Raw genomic sequence first — 21,958 nt, forward strand, 5'->3', positions numbered from 1 at the left:
TGATTCATTTTCAGCACTTACTTATCTAATTTATCTTGGTCATTTTCATGTGATGTATTTTCAGAATATTAATGATGTAGTGAAAAATAATTCAATCAGTGATAACGGTTTAAATTTTGAGTTAAAACTGTTTCTCTTGATAAATGGAACGGTTTTTCCTTGAAACTAGGCAAATGGGTAAGTAATGATTCCTGTTTTCTCGAGCCCAGTAACTGTCCGTTATTACTGCATGTCTGACAGGTGTCCAACGGTAACATTTTTGTTCAGAGTATAAGTACAACAGAGAGAAGATTTCTTTAATCTTTTATTTTCTTCATATTTTATCTCTCTCCTTACTTTTACTCTCTTTCTCTTTATTTCTCACGTTGTTTTTTTTATACAGACATTATATCAAACACCTAACAGGCATACTTGAATCTCAATTTTTTTTCACATGGCACCAAAGGATTTAATCATTGATGGAGCTAAGTTTGTCCCCAACAACTATGCTGCAGTTCTTGATCACACTGAAGCTCCATCTGAATTGCACTTTGTGCAAGATCTTCTTGCACATAGTGAGGTTGGGTATGCATTAACACAGCCTGAATTCTTTTCAAGCCAACAAGTTCTGAGGTTTTGGAGGACTGGACTTTTTGATGATGGTGGTCAATGTGAAACTCCCAGTATTATCTTCCAAGTGGGTGATTCATCCTTTGTAGTCACTCCTGGTACAGTACGCAGGGCTTTACATCTTCCAGAAGATTGTACTTTCTCCATTCCAGAGGACTCAGCCCTTAGGGAGTTAATGGCTGAATTGGGATATGAACAGAGTCTGACGAAACTTGGACAGTTGAAACGGGCTAATATCAGAAGAGAATGGAGTTTCTTCTTTATTTGCATCACCAAAGCTTTTGGGAACAAATGTTCAAATTTTGATGCTATTCCAATTATGAGTCAGCACATCGGGTATGCAATTATTAATCAAACTCATTTTGATTTTGCAACTGCTTTAATTGGTTTTATTGGGGATAGGATGACAGAGGATCGAGACGTTGTTTATTTTGCTAGATTCTGTCAACTTATTTACACTTATTGTATTGATGAACCTCATTTAGTCAGCACCCAAACCCCACCTTTTAAGGTTGCAAAACGATACTTTAATGACCTGGTAAATGCTGATACTAAGAAAAAAGTGGTTAGACCATTACAGATTCCTCAGTCTGTCAAACAGATCCTAGTAAATGCTGATCCTGATACTTATAGATCTGTTTACTCTGATGTCCAACCAACTCCAAACACCCAAAATCCATCAACCTCAGTACCTACCTCTCATTCTACTCAACCTACCCTCAGAACATATTTCAAATCCTATCTCTCCACTTCACAGACTGCTCAACCTTCATCTTCAGCACCTACTGTGAAATCTTCATCTTCCAAGCCAAAGAGGACAAAGAATGTTCCTTAAACACCTCAAAAGAGAAGGAGGATTGCATTGAGAGATGAATCTGATTCTGAGGAACCGGTTCCTACTAGAGAACCTGTTGTAACTGAAGCTGAGAAAGAGATTTCTCAGAAGGATTCTGAAATTGGGGGTTCTAGGCTTCTCAAGAGGCTTAGACGAATGACAGTTCCTGAAACTCCCAAGGAATCCAAATCAACAAAGAAGTACAAGAAACAGAGGGCACAAAGGCCAGTTTCAGATGATGAAGAAGAAGCAGCTAAGGAAAGGGATCAAGAATCTCTGATCTCACAAGACAAGGAATTTGCTCCAGTCACTTCTTCTCCATCAACTCCATCTCAGGAAGCTGTATCTGACAAGGCTAACTCACCATCTGTGTCTCTTGTTGATCCAGGCACAAGTGCTGATATTGATGTTCAACACTTGGTTGTGTCTGAAGTATTTCTCTTAGAAGCTCCAACAGCAAATAATCCTTCCACAACACCTGTTACTGATACTGTTCAAACTCCAGAGTTATCAACAACACCTTCTCTGCATCAAGATGCTGATGATCATACTTTAGGTGAGCATCATGATATGGCTGTTGATCAGAACTTAGTATCGGATCAGCAATTAGAGGATGCTGAAGCCTCCATTGCTACTCACACTGTTGTCTTATCAGAAGATACTGATTCTTTAAGTTCTGATGCTGCAAATGCTGGAGATACTGGTGATGCTGCTCCAACTGTAGATGCTGATGAAGCAGGTCCTTCAGGACATACTCCTCAACAGACTCTTCCTAAGTCTGAACTGGTAAAGAAGTCTGTTACCGGGGAAGCACCAGTACCTTGGAGTGAAACTCCTGCAGTTCAGGAGTGGACTAAGGAATGGAACTCAGTTTCATGTGTTCCAACTGAAATACATCTTGCTGAGCACTTGACTAAAGCTGATGAAATGTTAAATTCTGATGATTTAAAAACCCAGCTTAGAGTCACTGCATTGAGTACTAAACATCTACAAGGTCTTCATTCAACTACTCATGCAGAGCTACACAAGATTCAGGAGAACTTTATCAAATAGGAACAAGTTTGGAAAATTGATAAGAAAAAGTTCTTTCAACCTACCATTGACAGGATTGCTTATATTGAGAAAACTCAAGAGAAACAACAAGCTCAGATTGATGAAATTCTGACAAATCAAGCTTCTCAGCAATCGCAACTTACTGAAATCCAATCCTCAGTGGAATTACTTATCTCTCTTTTACTACCTGCTGATGCCAAAAAGGGGGAGAAGGTAATTAAGTCCAAATGCAAAACTAACAAGACACTGCAAGGAAAGGATGATGAAAATGATGATCAAGGATACTCTGGAATGGGTAGCGGTCATAGTCAAGGTAGAAGGTTTACATCAAGATAAGCTAGTCACAGGACAAGTTCTGATACTGGGAAAAGAATAAGTTCTACTGCTGGTAAAAGGATAACTTCTGATGAACTTCTAGATCTTGATGAGGAAATGTCAAGACAGTTATTTCTTCAAGAAAATCCAGGAATGGACTTGGAAAGTTTAAAGGAAGAAGAAGCTAGACTTAAATCAGAGAAAGTCACATCTAAATCTGAAGCTTCTGGTAAAAAATCACTTCCAAAACTCAAAGGCATTGTGATCAAAGAAAGGACACATACTGAAGCAACATTGGCTAGATCACAACCACAGATAGATCCAAAATCCAAGGGTAAAGAAAAGGTTGGTGAACCTATCAAGGTTTATGTACCTCCTGAGGAAGAAGAAATTACTGATAAAAAGGATGATCTTGCTTTGACTTCAAGAAAAGTTCTTAAAACAACCTCTGACATGGCTCAAGTTGTTCAGAGTAAAGAAATTGTAAGTTCTGATATTCAGAAGAAGCAAGTAACCTCTGACAGAGCTCAAGTTAACTTGATATCAGAAAATAGATCAAAGACACTCCTACCAGGATTCACTAAAGCAAAACAGACTCAATCTTTGAAGACTACTGCAAGTGGTTTTGAAGCAAGAGTAGTTACTGGAAAGGAAGCTAAAGATAAAACTGGATTGGGAAGTGCTGATGAAAGAAGAGTACACAACACTACCAATGATCCAACTTCCTTGAGTGAACCAGGTATTGGAGCAACTCCTGAGAGATTGAATCAACTGGAATCTATACAGATGGTTTACCATACCTACTTGAAAGAATACATCATGTTGTATTTCATGATAGATGGTAGGGTTTATCATATAAGACAAAATGTCATTCCATTGAAGTATTTTGAAGAATTGGAGCATGTACTTTTCTTACTTCAAGTGGATGACAGAATAACAGAGACTGCTGCAAACTACTTAACAGATTCAGAGACAGAAAAGGCTTTATTCTGTTAAGTCTGACAGCATATATGTTCCAAAGTACAGAGATCACAATGGTGATATTGTTGATATGAAGCCTAATACTGCACAGATCAAAACATATCTTGGTATTAAGGGACTTGAATTCAATCTGGAGTCTGACAAAGCTTATGTCATAAGACTAGATCAGGAGTTGAGAAAAGCAAAGATCAATGATCTCAGAGCTGTAATCTTTCAAACTGGTGAAGATACTGCAGAGCTTAAAGATGTCAAAAGGAGAATGATTGATGAACTCAGATATGCTGAGAAATGTTTGTTGAAGAACTATCTCAGAACAACTCCTGACATCAGAGAGATCAGAAAATGATGAAGCCAAATCGAAGATCTACAACTGCTTAAATTCTGATATTTATACAGACTGAAGTTGTTATCAGAAGTTGAAATTGGTAAAAGCTTTAAGGACTGTAATTTGTAGTTATCTAGTCTAATTCTCATACATTTGTACTTAATGTTTTTGACATCATCAAATATCTGTTAAACTTGTATATTATGTTAATTTACAAGTTGGGGAGATTGTTAGATATATTTGATAATGTCATGGCTAATATGTTTTATGTTTAGCTTTCAGATCTTACTTGAACAGGATAAATCAATACTTAACTGTTGATCAGTACTTATACTGGAAGTCAGGACTTAAGGGATATCAGTACTTATGTTATCAGGAGATAATCATCAGAAGATAGATATCAGAACTTAAGCGCTGAAGGACGATCAGATAAGGACAGTAGCTGATTAAAGGAAAGAAGATCAAGATAAACATAAGAAGAGATATGCATGAAGAAGGAATTCTGTAAAGAATGGAATACTTGGAAGAAAAGATATCTGATTGATATATTTTAGGAAGCAGAATTATATTCCATATCAATTAGCGATTATCTTGTAACTGTGTAGTATATAAACACAGACATAGGGTTTACACTATAAGTGTTATAATTATTAGAGAAGATTATTCATTGTAACCCTAGCAGCTCTCGTGATATTTGTTCATCACTGAGAGGTAACAGTTCCATACTGTAACAGAGTTTATTGTTTCAATAAAGTTTGTTTTTTGTTACTTAAGTTCTTAAAGTTCGATTTGAGTGTACTATACACTGTATTCACCCCCTCTACAGTGTGTGTGTGACCTAACATATACAAATAGGCTATGACATATGCTTACAGAATTTGCTCAAAATAAAGTTTGTGAGGCTCGTCAAAAAGGAAAAATGAAGAAATCAAGTCACAAGAGTAAAACTGTGAATTCCATAAGTGCATCTTTGCAACTTATTCACATTGACTTATTTGGACCAGTTAATGTCTTATCAATTTCAAGGAAGAAATATGCACTTGTGATGGTGGACGACTACTCAAAGTACATTTGGGTAGAATTTATGCATTCTAAGGATGAGAATCCACACATCATAATTGAACACATCAAGAAGATTGAGAAGCAGACTAAAGATCAAAATTGTGTAAAAATATTGAGGTGTGACAATGACACGAAATTCAGAAATACATTTTTAACTGAATTCTGCAAAAATAAAGGCATTGTTCAAGAATTCTTAGCAGCTAGGACACCTCAACAGAATGGTGTTGTTGAAAGGAAAAATAATACATTAGTGGAGGCTGCGAGGACAATGCTGCAAGATGCCAAATTGCCAACAAGATTTTGGGAAAAAGCTGTCAACACTGCATGTTATACTTAAAATTCTCAACATTGATAGTGATTCTGGGATAAAGCTGAAATCAACACAAATCACATAATAGATGAAGAGTCTACTGAACAAGTGAATTACGAGAATGGAAGCTCATCTCAAACACCTAAATTTGATAGCACAAACTCGGGGGGAGAAAGAGAAGAAAGTTTTGCAAGTCGTGCCAATGATGAATAGAATGCAGAAAATACAAGTCAACAAACTCACACCAGGAAATGGGATAGGAGTCACACAAGAGAAGCAATTATTGATGATCCAACTGTTGGAGTGAGAACTAGAAGTGCAACTGCAAATGAATGTCTTCATGCATATTTTTTTTCACTAGTTGAGCGTAAGAAAATTGAGAAAGCTCTACTTGATCCTGATTGGATATCTGCTATGCAAGAAGAGCTAAATCAGTTTGAAAGAAACAAAGTTTGGGAATTGGTTCCTGCACCAAAGAACAAGAGTGTAATTGGAACAAAGTGGGTGTTAAGTAACAAGAAATAAAGCAAGGTTGGTTGCAAAAGGATATTCATAGGAAGAAGAAGACTTGAAGTAATAAGGATCTTTCTTGCATTTGCTGCACACTCAAATTTTAAGGTATATCAAATGGATGTAAATAGTGCATTCCTTAATGGTGAGTTGGAAGAAGAAGTTTATGTGTAACAAGCACCTGGATTTGAAGATCTAAAATTTTTAGATTTTGTATATAAATTACTCAAGACTCTCTATGGATTAAAACAAGCACCTGGAGCTTGGCATGACACACTATCAGAATTTTTGCTCAAACATGGATTCACTAGAGGAACAATAGACAAGACTCTCTTCTACAGGTAGCATGGTGGTGATATGATCCTAGTTCAAATTTATGTGAATGATATCATTTTTGGTTCTACAAATGAAAAGTTATGTCAAAGATTCTCAAAACTTGTGAATATGAAATGAGTATGATGGGAGAGTTGAGTTACTTTCTTGGACTTCAAGTCATTCAAAGAAGTGATGGAATCTTCATCAGCCAAACCAAGTATATCAAGGATTTATTGAAGAAGTTTGGCATGGTTGATTGTTCACCTGCATCAACACCTATGTCTACAGCTACTAAGTTGGATGAAGATAAGAAAGGAAAAAGTGTAGACATTTCAGGTTATAGAGGAATGATTGGATCTTTGTTGTATTTAACTGCTAGTAGACCAGACATTATGTTTACAACATGTCTGTGTGCAAGATTTCAAGGAATCACATTTGATGGTTGTGAAGAGAATTTTCAGATACATAAAGGGAACTCCAGACTTGGGATTAAGATATCCTAAGGGAACATGATTTGAAGTTATTGGATACACAGATGCATATTTTGTTGGATGCGGGGTTGACAGAAAGAGCACTAGTGGAAGCTGTCAGTTTCTTGGACAAAGACTAGTATCCTTGTATAGTAAGAAATGACAATCTATGTCAACTTCCACAGTTGAGGCTGGATATATAGCTGCTGGAAGTTGTTGTGCTCAAGTGCTTTGGATTAGAAATCAGCTAATGGATTATGACCTAGTGTTACACAAAATTCCAATTATGTCTGACAATACTAGTGCTATATCGATTGTGGCCTATCCAGTTAATCATTTTAGAACAAAGCACATTGATGTAAGGTACCATTTTATTAGAGAACATGCTGCAAATGGTACCATTGAGCTTATTTTTGTTCCAACAGAAAAACAGTTAGCTGACATTTTTACTAAACCTTTGGATGAAGCAACTTTCACTAGACTTGTAGGTGAAATTGGAATGCTAAATTCTTCATCCTAAAGGCTCAACTAATGTTTTACAGCAAATTAATTTTTATAAATCAAAATTCATTTGATTAATTAGAAATTAACTGAAATATGAATTATAAATATTTCAGACTTCTCTGCATATTTATTTTTCATTTTATCTTTGTTAACTTAGAATTTTTCAAACTCTAAGTAAACTGTCTCTTTGTTAATTCATATCTTCAATATATGAAGTTAATAGAAGATAGACCTGAAAAGCAGCAAAATTTCATAGAGACCGAGTTCTCAATAAGTATAATGACTTCTCGATAAGTCATTTTGAAACTTCTCGAAGTAGTTCTCGATAAGTCAGTTTTGGACTTCTCGAGTGGATATCTCGATAATTTATTTTAACTTCTCGATAGAGTTCTCGATAATCTATTATGACTTCTTGAATGACTTCTCGAATAAAGTCATTGTTAGACTTCTCAAATTGACATCTCGATAAGTCACTCTATGACTTCTCGATATGTATTGTAGAGATCTCGAGTGAATTATTTTGAGTTCTCCACAAGTACAATTTAAACTTATCTTTAACTCAGACCGAAATAATTTTATTTAATAAATTATTTTCAGTATGATACCTTTGATAAAGTCCATTCTGATTTTATTTTGATTTATTCAAATAAAACTTGGAACCAATTCAGTCCATTCAGAACAAACTGGGTATTTATTTTGACATCTCGGCAAGCCATTTTCTAGTTCTAAATAAGAGTCGGGAAAATGACATATCGATATGTATCTATTCTCAATATGACTTCTCGATAAGCAAATTACAAACGTCTATTTTTAGTTCTCGATAAGTCATTTATAACCTTTACTATAAATACCCATACATCTCGACATACACCTCTTTATGCCTTCGAGATCTCTAAGTGACATAATTTTTCCAAATCCAAACCGTTTTCTCTCATTTCAAGCTTTTTCTTTCTATTTTTTATTACCCACTCAAATTCAAACTATTCCAATGGCATCAAACACAGTTACACCTTTCATCCCAAAAGAGGGCACTAATTATCTTGCTTTTACTTATGCAAATCAGGCTCCTAATATTTTCAAGAGTTTTGTGAAGTTTCTCTCTGAAACTTACTTTGCATGTGCTCTAACAGCAAATCCAGTCCTGTACTTGGATATTCTAAGGGATTATTGGAACACAGATGTGATAAGAACAATGGTGCATGAGAACCAAACTGCTTCCATGGTGGTAAATTGCTCCATTCAAGGTCAACAAGTGGAATTTTCTGAAACTGATGTAAACATGGCTTTGGGCATTCCTACTAACAATTTGATGGAGGTTCCAACTCAAGATAAATTAGCAGAATTCATGGACTTCATTAACTACAGTGAAATGATCAACTTAGCCAATCTCAACAAGAAGAATTTGAGGAAAGAATGGTCATTCATGTTTGACTCCATTGTGAGAGCATTCACATGTAGGAAAACATGATATGATAACATTTCTAGTGTAGTTCAGAAGCTGGTATTCTCAATGGCTCACAACAGACACATCAATGTGGGGATGCCAATTCTGCAGGAACTCAGCACAAGGCTAACTATGCCTTTGTCTTTAATAGGTAAGGAAATCTTCTTTTCGGGGTTTATAATGTCTACTTTAAATCATAAAATTCCAGGCATTCATTTACTTAATGGTATAGATAGGACAAAAAATAGGCAATTGCAAACAAGTGTCCATAATTTTATTTGATTCACTTACTACAAAGAACAAGGTAACTGTAAGTCCCAAAATCACTCCATTTATGTTGGAAAGATTTAGACTTATGCTTACCCCATGCCTGACATGAGGTCTACAATTATATCTAGTGCGGTAATGGTTCCTGTACCTGTGGAAGAACAAACACAGGAACACCAACAGAGACCTTCCCATACTGAGACCCCTTCTTCTGTACCATTAGAAGCTAGGAAACCAACCACTTTTTCCTCTCACAAGGGTGAAGTGAGCAAAAAGAAGAGAAAGCAGGTACCATTAACTGTAATAAATGAGAGTGGTGATAACCAAATAGAACAAGAGTCACCCTTGGTCAAGAAAACAAAGAAGGCAAAACAAACTGAGTTGACCACTCAAGCCACCTCTGCATCCTCCCAAAAGGATGTATTTGTAAAAGAGGGATTAAAACAGACTCTAGGGGTATCCTCTCAACAGGGTGTCTCTATTGAACAAAGCATCCACCCATATTCATCTTGTCAAAAGTCTGCACCAACACTTGAACAAATTCAAGTGTATGAAAGAAGAAATAAGGATGGCACACACAAAGAGAGCACGTCATTTGAAGCTCCTCCTTCTACTCAGGGGGAGCTGCCAACACTCAACTCTGAAATTCAACATCTAATTTCTCAAATTTCTTCTTTATTTAATCAAACTCTTGAATCTGATTCTCAAGAGTTACCAACATCAAGTGATATGGTTCAAGAAACTGTGCTCACCACCCAGGACCCAAATCTAGTTGGTGAGAGGCTACATAATGGGGTGGACCTTGATGACACCAACACAAACACAAGGGTTTCATCAGTTTTTACTGAAGACCATGTGGTGTTTCCAAATGCACCTTCATGTGCGAATCAACCTTCACAGGTTGTAAGGTTTGAGGATAGTAATCTTGAGGGGGAACTATCTAAATCCTCTCCATTTCAATTGGAGGTTCCTCTTGAAGGAATAACTCCCCTCAAAACCCTAGCTGAGATTGCACTCACAATTGAAGCTATGTGTTCAATTGTCAATGATCCTACTATGGGGGAGGCAAATACATCACATTCGAGTGATAGTACTTTGAAATAAGTACAAGGGTTTGAGACTAGAGTACATGATAGTAACCTAGTTAAATCCCATCCAATTCAAATGGAGGTTCCCACTACAAGTGGAGAACAACAAACCGTCATAACCACAATTCAACATGTGAGTCAAAGTGTGACATATGTCATATGTGGTTCTATTGAATCCCTTCCCTCCACCTCAAATCCAAATGACCAACCCTCCACCTCTAACTCTTCTCAATCACAACCTCACTTAATTTCTCAATAGTTACAGGAGACATAAGCTCAACCTACCATTATCAATGATCTGTTAGTTGATCAATTATCTGGACTTGCTCAAATCTCACAGTAGCTTCTCACCTCCAACATGTCTAATCAAGATTACTAGGCTATCATTCTCTCTTATTAGACAGAGGTTCAAGAACAGCAGGCTAAAATTATAAATGAAGCTGAACAAGATGGAAATTGTGATGCCTGGCTGGAGAAAGACTTTATTCTAGAGATGGATGAAGTACTAGCAAGATTCACGGAGGAGTACTTAAATATTCTTGGGAGCAATGCAAAATCTTTAACTCCAAAAGAAGTCTATGATGTAGTTATTGAAGTCTATAATGCCCAACTTAAAGTTTTTCACCTTTTTGGTAAAGCTCTAAAAATGCAATTGAGTGATCATCAAGACAGAATAAGGAGACTGGTCAAAGACAAATTGGATGAGATTATTCCTTCACGGGTGGAAATCAAGCAAAAATTCTCAAGATTTATTGATCAAATGGTCAAGTTTGATTTAACATCTGTAGACAAGAGCATCAAGAATCTCAGGGATTCATTTCTAGCTCTTCATGAAGTTGTCTAGCAACAAATCACCAATACTAATGACATTAGGGTCAAACTGTATCAACTCCATCAGGCTAGATATGAGCCATCTGCTCTTTTGATGGAAGGAATCAAGGAGGCTGTTCAAGTAACATTTGGCACTTTCATATCTTCAAGCTCTCAACCACCTTTATCAACATCATCAAATCTCCAACTTCAATCTCTACAACAACAAGTTTCAACTTTACAAGCCTCTAATGACTCACTCACAGCTCAAGTTCAAGCTCCCACTTCTCTAGTGCAGAGTCAACAGAATGACATCAGGACCCTGGTAGACTCCCATGAACATCTTCAAATGCAGAACTCAGTTCATTTGGGATCTATCATGGGTGCCTTAAATTTTCCTTTTCCTGCTCTTCCTGAAGCTGTGAGGCCAGAAATTCCCAATCCACTACTCCTGTCTGCCAACAAGACTAAGGGGGAGATAGAAGCTAGGATTCAAAAATCTCAGGAATCTGGTAAAACTAAAGAGGCTGGAAAATTGACATCAACTCACATTGGTCAAAGCACTTTACAAACTCAATTATCTAAAGATGTTGGAAATGATAGACTTCTAAAAGCTACAGAAAGACCCTGTCAAGAACAGAAATTCAATGAACTATTAACAGTCTTAAGGTGTCTCTTCACAACAACTACATCACCTACAAAAGAGCCTTGGCCAATAACATCAATTTTATCAGAGTTGTGATTGTCAAAGTTGATAACTTTCTAGAGAAAAAAATAATTGTAAATGTAAATGACTGTGGCTTGGACAGATGTCTACAGGTGTCTCTCTCAAATCTTCAAACCATGAGAGCATCTGAGCTGGATGTAATTATTGACAGAGTTAATCCAGTAATTCCAGAGGACACCCGACTGCTAAATGAACGCAAAAAGGCTCAGATAGCTGTTTTTCCTGAAGCCTATCTTCGGCTCCGTTTGGTATTGATGTTGCAGACAACTACAACTATTTTTTGCTGAAAAGTTGTCAAAAAAGTGCTTGGTAAATTCTAAAAACCGCTGTCTGGAAAAGCGCTTTTGGTCTAAAAGTTGCTCTTAGCAAAAGAATGTCCCCCATACTTTTGGAAAAAGCTATTTTCAGCTTTTGCAAGAAGTAACTATCAGTTTCACCATCAAACCTTCTCAAAAATGTTATTTTTATATATTATATCTCAAAATATGCATAAATTAAAAAAATTACCAAACAGTTATTTAATTTTCCTGACAACACTTTTTTCACCAGCACTTTTTGTCACAACACAACAATTTTCAACGGCACTCCCAAACAGAGCCTTCATCCAAGCAAGGGGTGGCCTACATTTGTTCACAATCTAGAAAGTGCAAGTTCTTCATAATTCCAAATATTTGTGTAAGAGAAAATATGAGATTGATAATGTCTCTTGAAACTGATCTAAAGTCCAAGAAAAACAAGAAAATTGAAGATAAGGAGATGATCATAATCTTGGGAAGATATCTTCAAAATGCTGATACCATGTTTCCAAATTAACAATTTAACTTAAAAGATGACAAGGATGATGTTGAGCAGAAGCAAGATGAATAAAAACCTGTTGGCTCAAATCCAAGTCAATCCTCCAAAGCAACTGGTAGAAAAGAAAGGAAGCAAGATTAGAAGAAGACAAATGATAATAAAAGAGGTGATTAGAGAAGAAGAAAGAAGAAGGAGGATGATTCAGGAACCAAGAAAATTGTCCAGTCAATTCAAATCCAACCTGCTCAATCCTCTAAACCTACAAGCTCAAACATTCAACTATCCTTGACCTCAAAGTCCAAGTTTTTGTACAAGCCAACTGCAAACACCCTACTCAAAATACCAATCACATCTAGCCAATTCACCTTGAAAAAAAATCACAAACCTACCCTTATTCAAGCCACCAACCAAAATTCACTTCAAATCTGTTGGAAGAAAAAACCAAAGAAATTGCAAGTTACTGAAAGGGCTATCTGGAACTGTTTTGATCAATATGATTTTCTGCCTCTAAATTGGTGTATCACAGATGATGAGTACTTTCAACAGTTAGCTGAAGAAATAGTCAAAGTCTGGTTGTATTCTATACATAAATCATGATATATTATGAAGACGGTACCTTCACACTATTTGGCAGTAACCTAATGGATACACTTTCAACCACAGAATTCAAAAGAGTGATCAGCTTGATGAGAGATAAGGACACTATTACAAGGGCTTGGAAGGCTGTATTATGTGTATGAGTGAGAGAAGGGGATGAAAGAAATGCAAGAGCAAAGGCTGAAAAAGGAAGAAAAAGATAGAAAGTATGCAGAAGAACTTACAAGACTTGAACAGAGATCAAATGAACTTAAGGCAAAGGGGATGAGTATACTTTCTAAGGATGGACACTTTCTGAATATAAAATTTGGCAGATTCTCAAGATTTAGAGTTGGTTACCCGAATGGTTATTCATTGGATGAGTGGCTCAAACTTGTGAAAGCTCTAAGAGAGACTGAAATCATAGAAGAACTTCAAGTACTAGTAAATCTTAAGGACCTTATTAGAAAAGAGCCAAGCTATGAGCATTTCATGTAATGAATGTACTTATCAAACCCATGTAATCACTTAATGTATAAAAGTTGTCAATTTTTATGTAATCTTTATTATTTCATTGTAACTTGGGGTTAGTCTTGTTACCAGACATGAATTTGTGATAAGCAATCTTCTCACAACTTTGGGGATATTTGCAAGACATGCATGTATCATAACAAGAGTAAGTCAAATTGACAACCCTAAGAATTAGTTGTATGATAATCTAAATTTGTATTTTGTATTGTATTACACGAGTCTGTAAAAATGTCAAAGATTAGACTGAAGTATTTTTCTGTAAACAGTCTCAAGCCTAAGAATAAACTCTGGAAGAAGATCATGCCTCTGAAAAAATTGTGAAGAAGCTTGGAGTTGAATAAATCTGTTTTAGGAAAAATGTTCTAAGTCAAGATATCTACAAGTCACAGATCAAGTCATATAGAGAAGTCATTCGAGAACTCCAGAATGACGTATCGAGAAGTCCAAAATAGCTTATATAGAAGTCTCAGAGATATCGACAAGTCAAATGAAGACATGAAGATTGGATATATCGACAGGTCAAATTATCATTAGAGATCTCAAAGATATTTACAAGTCAAAATGTATATAGAGATCTTTGAGATATCGACAAGTCACTTCTGCATTAGAGAACTCAGAGATATCGACAAGTCAAAATGAAGATATGAAGATTAGAGATATCGACAAGTCAATTTTCTCATTAAAGATCTCAGAGATATCGACAGGTCAAAATGCCTATAGAGATCTAAGAGATATTGACAAGTCATTTCTACATGCAAAAATTTGGAGACCTCGACAAGCCAAGTTCACTTCTAGAGAACTTAGAAACCTCGACAAGTCAAAGACACTTATAGAGAACTAAGAGATCTCGATAAGCCATTATACTTATCGAGATGTCAATTCTCTATATAACAAACTGGAGATCTCGATATGAACTTCAAGTACATAATGCAGACAAATTGAATATTCAAGATAATCAATCAACAAACGATCTAATCACTTAGATTGAAAAGTCTATAAAAGCAGCTTGAAGAGTGCAAGATCAAAGGCCAAGATTAACTGACAAAGGAAAATCACATATCCACGGGATATACAATGATTCACTAAGCCGGAAATGGAAAGCTTTAGAGTTAACTTAAAGTAGGGTTTAGTACATCTTATTACATGCTGTGTAAATCTGTGTTTACTAATCTATAAAGTAAACACTGGTCCTTTACTTTTAAGTTGTATTAACATATCAAGTTTTTCTTGTATCTCTCAAAGAAGAACCTGAGTTCTTTACTTAAAAAGAACCCATGATTCGTAGCAAAACACTAGCTTGATTTTAATACAAAATTAAATGAGTTTTAAAATTTTGTGTGCACTGTTTTATTCCAGTTAACATAATATTGTTGTATTTCTAATCTGCTTTGTTAACCAAACAACAAACATTCAAAAAGTCTTAAAAATATCCAAAACACATCCACCCCCTTTGCGTTGTATTCATTATCTAACACATCGTTATTAACATTCAACTTATGAGCTTATAAATTATAAATTCGACTTATAAACTAGGACAAGAAACTAAGGGTGAGTTTGACATTACTGTTGCAGATAACAACAGCAGCTTTTCGCTGAAAAAAAGCTAAAAACTGTTTGGTAAAATTTAAAAACTGTTTTTTGGAAAAGTGTTTTTGACGTAAAGTTGGCGTTAGAAAAAGTAAGGCCCCCATAATTTTCGAAAAAGTGCTTTTAAGTTTTTGCGAAAAGCAGAAACTGATTTCGTCTTCAAACTTCATAAAAACATTATTTTTTATTATTTTTAACATCAAAACATATACAAATTAAAAATATTATCAAATAATCATGTGATTTTTTTAACTGCAATCCTATTAGTGATAAAGTTTTGCGGGTTTAAAAGTCGGAAAACAGGCCCAATATTGGGGCCGTTACTAGATAATCGCATAAACTGAGCCAAGCCCAAAGTCCCCACCTGATAATAAATCAGGGTAAACAACAGAAGACAACAAGCAGCAGGAAAAACATGGGAAACACAAACCAAAAAACATCAGGGGAACTCAAGAAGAAGAAGAATAGTGATGATAATAATGCTATGGTCAAAAAATTCAAACTACAGCTTCAGTTGGATAAGAGTCCTGTTTTTACTATGTTTACTTTATTCATCAACAACGTGAAACAACAAGTGCAGTTGTTTAAAGCAAACCCTGTTTTGTCCAAGTTTGGTAATTTACTCGCTTGGCAAACTGTGAATCCTCCTCCTCCGACTCCTCAGAAGCTTCCACAACAGACCAAGACCAATTCTTTGGCCTTGTGGCAGGTGGTTATCTTTTTCTTTTTTATTTCACTTTATTCTACAAATTACAATGCCAATGATTTGTTTCTTGTTACTAGTGAGATTGTGTAGTAGCTTCCTTCTATGTTTTTTGTCAAAAAATTAGAATTACCCCGGTGAGTGATAAGCTGAGTAGGCTATTATAATTCCTAATTCCCTTATTATGCTTAGGCTTTTTTAGCCAGATACAATGAGGAGAATTTGACCTTTATAAAGTCTTTCGGTAAAAATCCTAATTACATATAGCCATATAGGTGCCAAATTGCCTTCGATGGGTTCAATGTAGGTCAAGTAGGGGATGCCAATTTAATTTATAGGAGCTAGGTTATTGACGGACTCGTAAAAATTAAGAAGGACCAGCAAGAACATAAGTATCATATTTTCCTAAGGCTTCATCAGTTGGAATTAGCTTTATAGTCAAACCGTCCGATTTATACATGTTTTTTTTCTTGGTCCAAGGGTAAAAAGATACTTTTTCAGTACTTCAGCGGGGAAATGTACAGTTTTGAACCACAGAGGCTGAATGGTATATTGGTGCAAACCTCAAGACTTAAAATGTCATTAAGCCTAAAGAATAATGACATCATTTCTCTACATACCAAACTAAGCATATCCATTTTTACCCCCTATAATCACTTAGAATCTAAATTTTTACCTCTAGCGGTACAATTTCATGGGCATGCCCTTGGAAATTTTCATTTCCTCCTACGTGCTAGGGCTGTTCTTCTCGAAGCTTTTTTTTAAAGTTTTTTAATAAATCAGTTTTTCCTTGGATCCACTATGTACTGAAACGTAGCAAACAAAAACTTCTTGTTATGTGATGTCTTTATGTGAGACGAAGGCTCTTAACTCTTAGATCTGTAGTGAAGTCACTATCTTTAGTTGAGATATCGTGTTCACATGCCATTTGCTCTATTGTATAATGAAAAAGATGTAATTGGCTATATAATCTAATCAAGTCCAGAAAGTGGAAGACACTGCAATTGTGTATGTATTTGGATAAGCTACTCAAACTATTGTTCTGAACTATACTTGTGGCTATTTTCAGGCTTCTGCAGTTGGAGGGTATTTTATTTTGAGATGGGCGTGGGCGAAATGGAATGAGCAGAGGACAAAGAAGAAGTCAAGTGATGATCCTTTTTGATTAAAGTTCAAATCGCACTGGAGTTCTTCTCGGTACGTACTTCTATATGCAAGGGGACATGTTCACAAGTTTTAGTCTCCCAAGTCAAAACCAGCTCTTCTTTTCATTTGTTATAAATTTAGTGTGAAGGTGTTTGAAATTACGGCATATTGGACAATTAACATTCCTCAGTTTTATTCTTCAATCAAGAGCCATGGCCTATGTTAGTAATATTTTATTAGACTTTTGCAGTTGGGTCATGATGTATCTGCTTTTTTTTTTCCTAAATGGATGTATCTGCTTTGCATGTGCAGGTAGTGGATCTTGTGATACTCTGTGACTGTGAGTATGTTAGCCCGACCAAGAACACATAAGATAACTTTAACTGTTGCACGTCTGCGCTAGGAAATTTGATAGCAAAGTTTGAGAGATTAGAGTTTTATAAGATCACCAGGCTAGCCATCTCTAAGCCCAGTAGAATACCGTGTACACTTTTCGAATAATGTCGTTGCATAAACGACTTGACACTGTCAGATCTTCTATATGTTAGAGACTAGAGGGACCAAAAGGCCTTTCAGGAAAGTGTAGATTGTGACTATCAGCCCTTCTGAACTTGGGAGCTGCATCCAAGTTATAGCTGGGTGCAAACAAAGCTATTCTCTTCTTAGTTCTTGCAAAGCATATATACATGAGAACATGAGAACCAAAACGAGCCCAATATCAATTAAACAAAGAAAAATCATAGGAAATATTGTTCAAACATTATCAGGAAGAACAAGGTGAAAAATTGTGATGATACTGGTATGAATCTGGAAAAACAGTCCCTTGTCATGTCCCAACTACCGAGAACTGGAATTTAGGTCCTTAAAACTCTTTGGGTCCCATGGAGATTCCAAGATTCAGTTTTTTGGTTAAAATATTACTTCATATAAGAGCAACCGCAGTGGTAGTGCCCCTTTTAATATTGACTCAACCCATTATTCACTCCACATATGCAAATGTGTGACCCCAGGAAAAATGGTGAATGCATGTTTCCAACACAGGGTCATTTTAATATACTTTTCAGAAATATGTTTACCATATTTTTACAGTTTGATGTCCAATTGTACTCATTTAGTTATAGGATAGGGTGAATTTTGAGGATATGAAAATGGAAATTGAGAATTTTGAGAATGTGAAAATTGATATGGAGAATTCAAATTTTGAGAATTAAAATTTAAATTTTGTGGGTTTGGAAAATAGGGATTTGGATATGGTTATGGAAATTGATGGTTTATATTTTGAGAATTTGAATTTTGATTTGAAGATGGGGGATTATTTGGATTCATTTTTTGCTAAGTCTTTTTTTGGAGTAAGGAGTGTAAATAATAAGGTATAGAAATTGGTATTTATGGAAGTAAAAATGTTACCGTTTATAATCGTTGGAATTTATACGTTATATTATAGCTGAGTAAAACTACATAACTCACATGCATGTTCAGTTCATATAAAAAAGTAATATTAAAATATAAATTCATGGTCAAGTGACCCAGCCCAGGAAAGTGACACTGGGTCATTTTGAAGAGTCTCCTGCAATGCTATTCTTTTTAGTTGTCCAGCTATTTGGACACATTGTGTGTCCCAAGACATGAAGCGGCCCCGCGCTGCAGATGGTCTAAGTGCCAACTTGTCCTTGATAGTCTGGAATGTAGATTTATGCATTCGATTCAATCCTATTATCGATTTAAAATCTGTAAAACTTGGAGAATTTTAAAGGGTTAGAAGATAACTACAAATGAGAACTGAGAACGCTATGTAACAAGCAATCATGTTAAATAAGTGACCATCAGTTAGTGTTGCTTTATGATTGACTCATGTTTACTACTTTAAAACATGTATTTATATTAATGTATGTAAGTTACTAATTACTATAAACAATTCAGAGATCTCTGGTGTCTCTATATGCTGAACCATCACGGACTTCTGTTTCTCTATATGCTAAACCAAGGAACTCTGTGTTTAGTGCCTATGACACATTTATAATTATGGTTTTTCATTCTACTGGTACGGTATTAACGAGTGTGCCTTGTGGCCTTGAGCACCTTCCTACATGCCAAGTCTGTCCCTGTCCAAGTTTATTTCAATTCTTAATATTAATTATTTTTTTATTTTTTTCTATGATCCAGTAACTATCGATTGGAAATAACTATTGTCTTGTAGTAGACCTCAATGGGTTTTGTCAGGCTTGTTGATATGGTCCGTAAGCTAAGTAGCAACAGGTTATCTCAAGCCTGTCAAGGACGAAGTATTGGTGTGCCTTTTAGTTCTGTAATTTCCACATCTACCTGCTATAGAATTTTGAATCTAATATTATATCTTATGTTTGTTGTATTTTTATCTGTAATTTCATGTTTAGATAGCCATGTCCAAACTGGAGAGAAGTCTGAAGGAGTTCAAATAAATAATACTCCTGATTAACAGGAATTGTGGCTGTGTTATATGTGAAAGTTTATAAGCTACTTAAACTTCTTATATAAATTAGACTTCTTGTGGCTGTTTTCTGGCTTATGCCCTTGGAGGGTGTTTTCTTTTGAAAAGGGCTTGGGCAAGGATGGATTCAGTCATTCAGCCGAGGAAAATAATCCAATGATGATCCATCTTAATGACTGTCCAAACGCACGGGAGGTCTTCTTTGTGTTATATTACATTGCTTTTTTGTACTTCTGATTATGCAGGGTATATTTTTTGCAAGGTTTAGTTTATTGAGACAGAACAAGCTCTTACTTTCATATGTTTTAAATTTATTGTTAAACTAGTTTAAAATCGCAGCACGGAATCAAGAGAGTGAGTATATGTCCGTGTTGGTGTGGGCATGTAGTGTAACATCCTGCATCGATCAGAATGAGAGTATTCGAGTATGACAAGTTTACAACTAATGTATACCAAATTGCCAACTCTTTTGGACTTACATGTGGTAGGTTGTGTCTGGGCTTGGATGTTATACGTGGTGTGTATAAGTGTCTTATAGTATGGTGCAAGTCTTCCCTTTTCGAATAGTGTTGTTGCATATGTGACTTCATCACAATCAGATATTCTACATGTAGGACCCGAAAGCCTTTCTGGAGTGAGTAGCCTGTAGTTGTAGCTGAAATTAGCGGCCAATAAGCAACATGACTCAAATTAAAAAAAAAATGCCCCATAACCGCAAGTTCTCCTGAATTTGGGAGCTGCATTCATGATAATGTATAGTACAAACAAAACTATTCTCTTGATGCAAGGCATTTCTTTCTCAAGGTTTTCATGCACAGAGTAGCAAAATTAAGGAGGTACTGGCATGTTGTGTCTCAGCTGGTTTTGAAATATCTATAACATTTTTTTTTTGCTAGCATTAAGAAGTCTTGAAAATCAATAGATTTTTTTTTTAATTTGAACCAAACTGACATTAATAAATTTATTAGAAAAAAAATTATAAAATATTTCAGCTCCATATCTTTGAAAGTTCCGGTTCTGTCACCGTTTCCAGGCATCATTTGGCTAATGAGCAATGTCCATTTTGTAGGTGCCTACAACCAATGTAATTAACATAGACTACTGCTAGTGTTAGAGCATATGTATCCGTTTAGTCCGTCAATCCATTGGTTCATCAATTGAATTAACAGCACTGATTACTATTCACCTAAAATTAACTTTTTTCATAAATTCTATACACCCATAAAACTCCATCAATTCATCAATTACTATTTATCAAATAAAAAGTACATAATATTAGCTATTTTACTTAATAAAATAGATTAAATATCTATTATGTAACGGTCCCACAAATAATATTCTCGAAAACAATTGTTGATAATCGATTAAATAGATTAAATATCTATTATGTAAATGAAGAAATTCTTGATAAAATTGTTGATAATTTTAGATTTTCGGATAAACTTTTATTGAATCATATTCTGACACGTGTCTTGATTTAATATTATAAATAGAAAAATCTTTATAAATAACATATTTTTATAAATTTATAGTCATCTCAAAATCACTTCCATTCTTTAAAACTAAGAGAATGAATTCTCCCCTTAAATTATATTAGTTTGAATATCGACCGATAATTAGATCAATAAATTGTCAAGTTCCAGAAATACATAACTGTACCCATTTTATTAAATATGTATATATATTTATATATAAAACACAAAATATGTTTAAATATATGTGTGTGTATTGAACTAAAATAGTAGCAAAAGTATGGTAAAACAAATAAAAGTAATTTAAATAATGAGGCCCCACTAATTGATGGTCATTAAATCTATTGAAATTTGATGAAGGGAATGATGAATCAATGCTTTATCAATATTTGATGGAGTGAAAACCTCCCCCCAGTACATCCAACTTTTACGATGAACCCTCAATAAAGCTCATGAATTGCTTTTTCAATGTTACCCGTGCATATACTCTTAAGTGTCAACACTGATTACACAAGTATCACCACATGTCTGTGCTTTACGTCATGACTTTTTTGTTTAGCAACATCTCATGAAATATGTATTACTCTGCTGGAAATGACACGATCTGTTTTTGGGTTAATTGTGTCCAAATGTATCAAATTGATTATAAAATTGACGTAAATGAGTCACTCATTTGAAAATTTCTATAAAAAATGTCACTACATTATTAGTCGAAATTCTTAAAAATATTATTTATTGAGTTTCGCACATTTTTTTATGAATGATATTACATCCAAATTAAAGATTCTGAGTTTTAGTATTTTAGATAATATTTTTAGATTTTTATGAATTCATCTACTATTTATTTTTATTTAAATCAAATAAAACAATGAAAAAATTTAAAATATATAGTTGATAAATTTTAAAAATCTAACAATATTATCTAAAATAGTAGAACTTGGAACCTTTTATTTGGATATAATATCATTCATAAAAAATGTGCTAAACTCAATATATAATACTTTTAAATTTTTTGACTAACGATGCAGTGATATTTTTGATACAAATTTTTAAATG

The 21,958-nt window shown here is 35.0% G+C and overlaps 1 long non-coding RNA gene across 1 annotated transcript; it reads left to right on the top strand.

Moving 5' to 3' along the window:
• Window positions 1-15,469: 15,469 nt before the first annotated feature.
• On the top strand, window positions 15,470-17,204 carry LOC141697777 (uncharacterized). The gene is made up of 2 exons (XR_012564847.1): window positions 15,470-15,823; window positions 16,887-17,204. It is a non-coding gene; the product is annotated as an uncharacterized LOC141697777 (long non-coding RNA).
• Window positions 17,205-21,958: the final 4,754 nt, after the last annotated feature.

The sequence above is a fragment of the Apium graveolens genome, chromosome 11 (assembly GCF_009905375.1).
Source record: "Apium graveolens cultivar Ventura chromosome 11, ASM990537v1, whole genome shotgun sequence".
NCBI lineage: Eukaryota > Viridiplantae > Streptophyta > Magnoliopsida > Apiales > Apiaceae > Apium > Apium graveolens.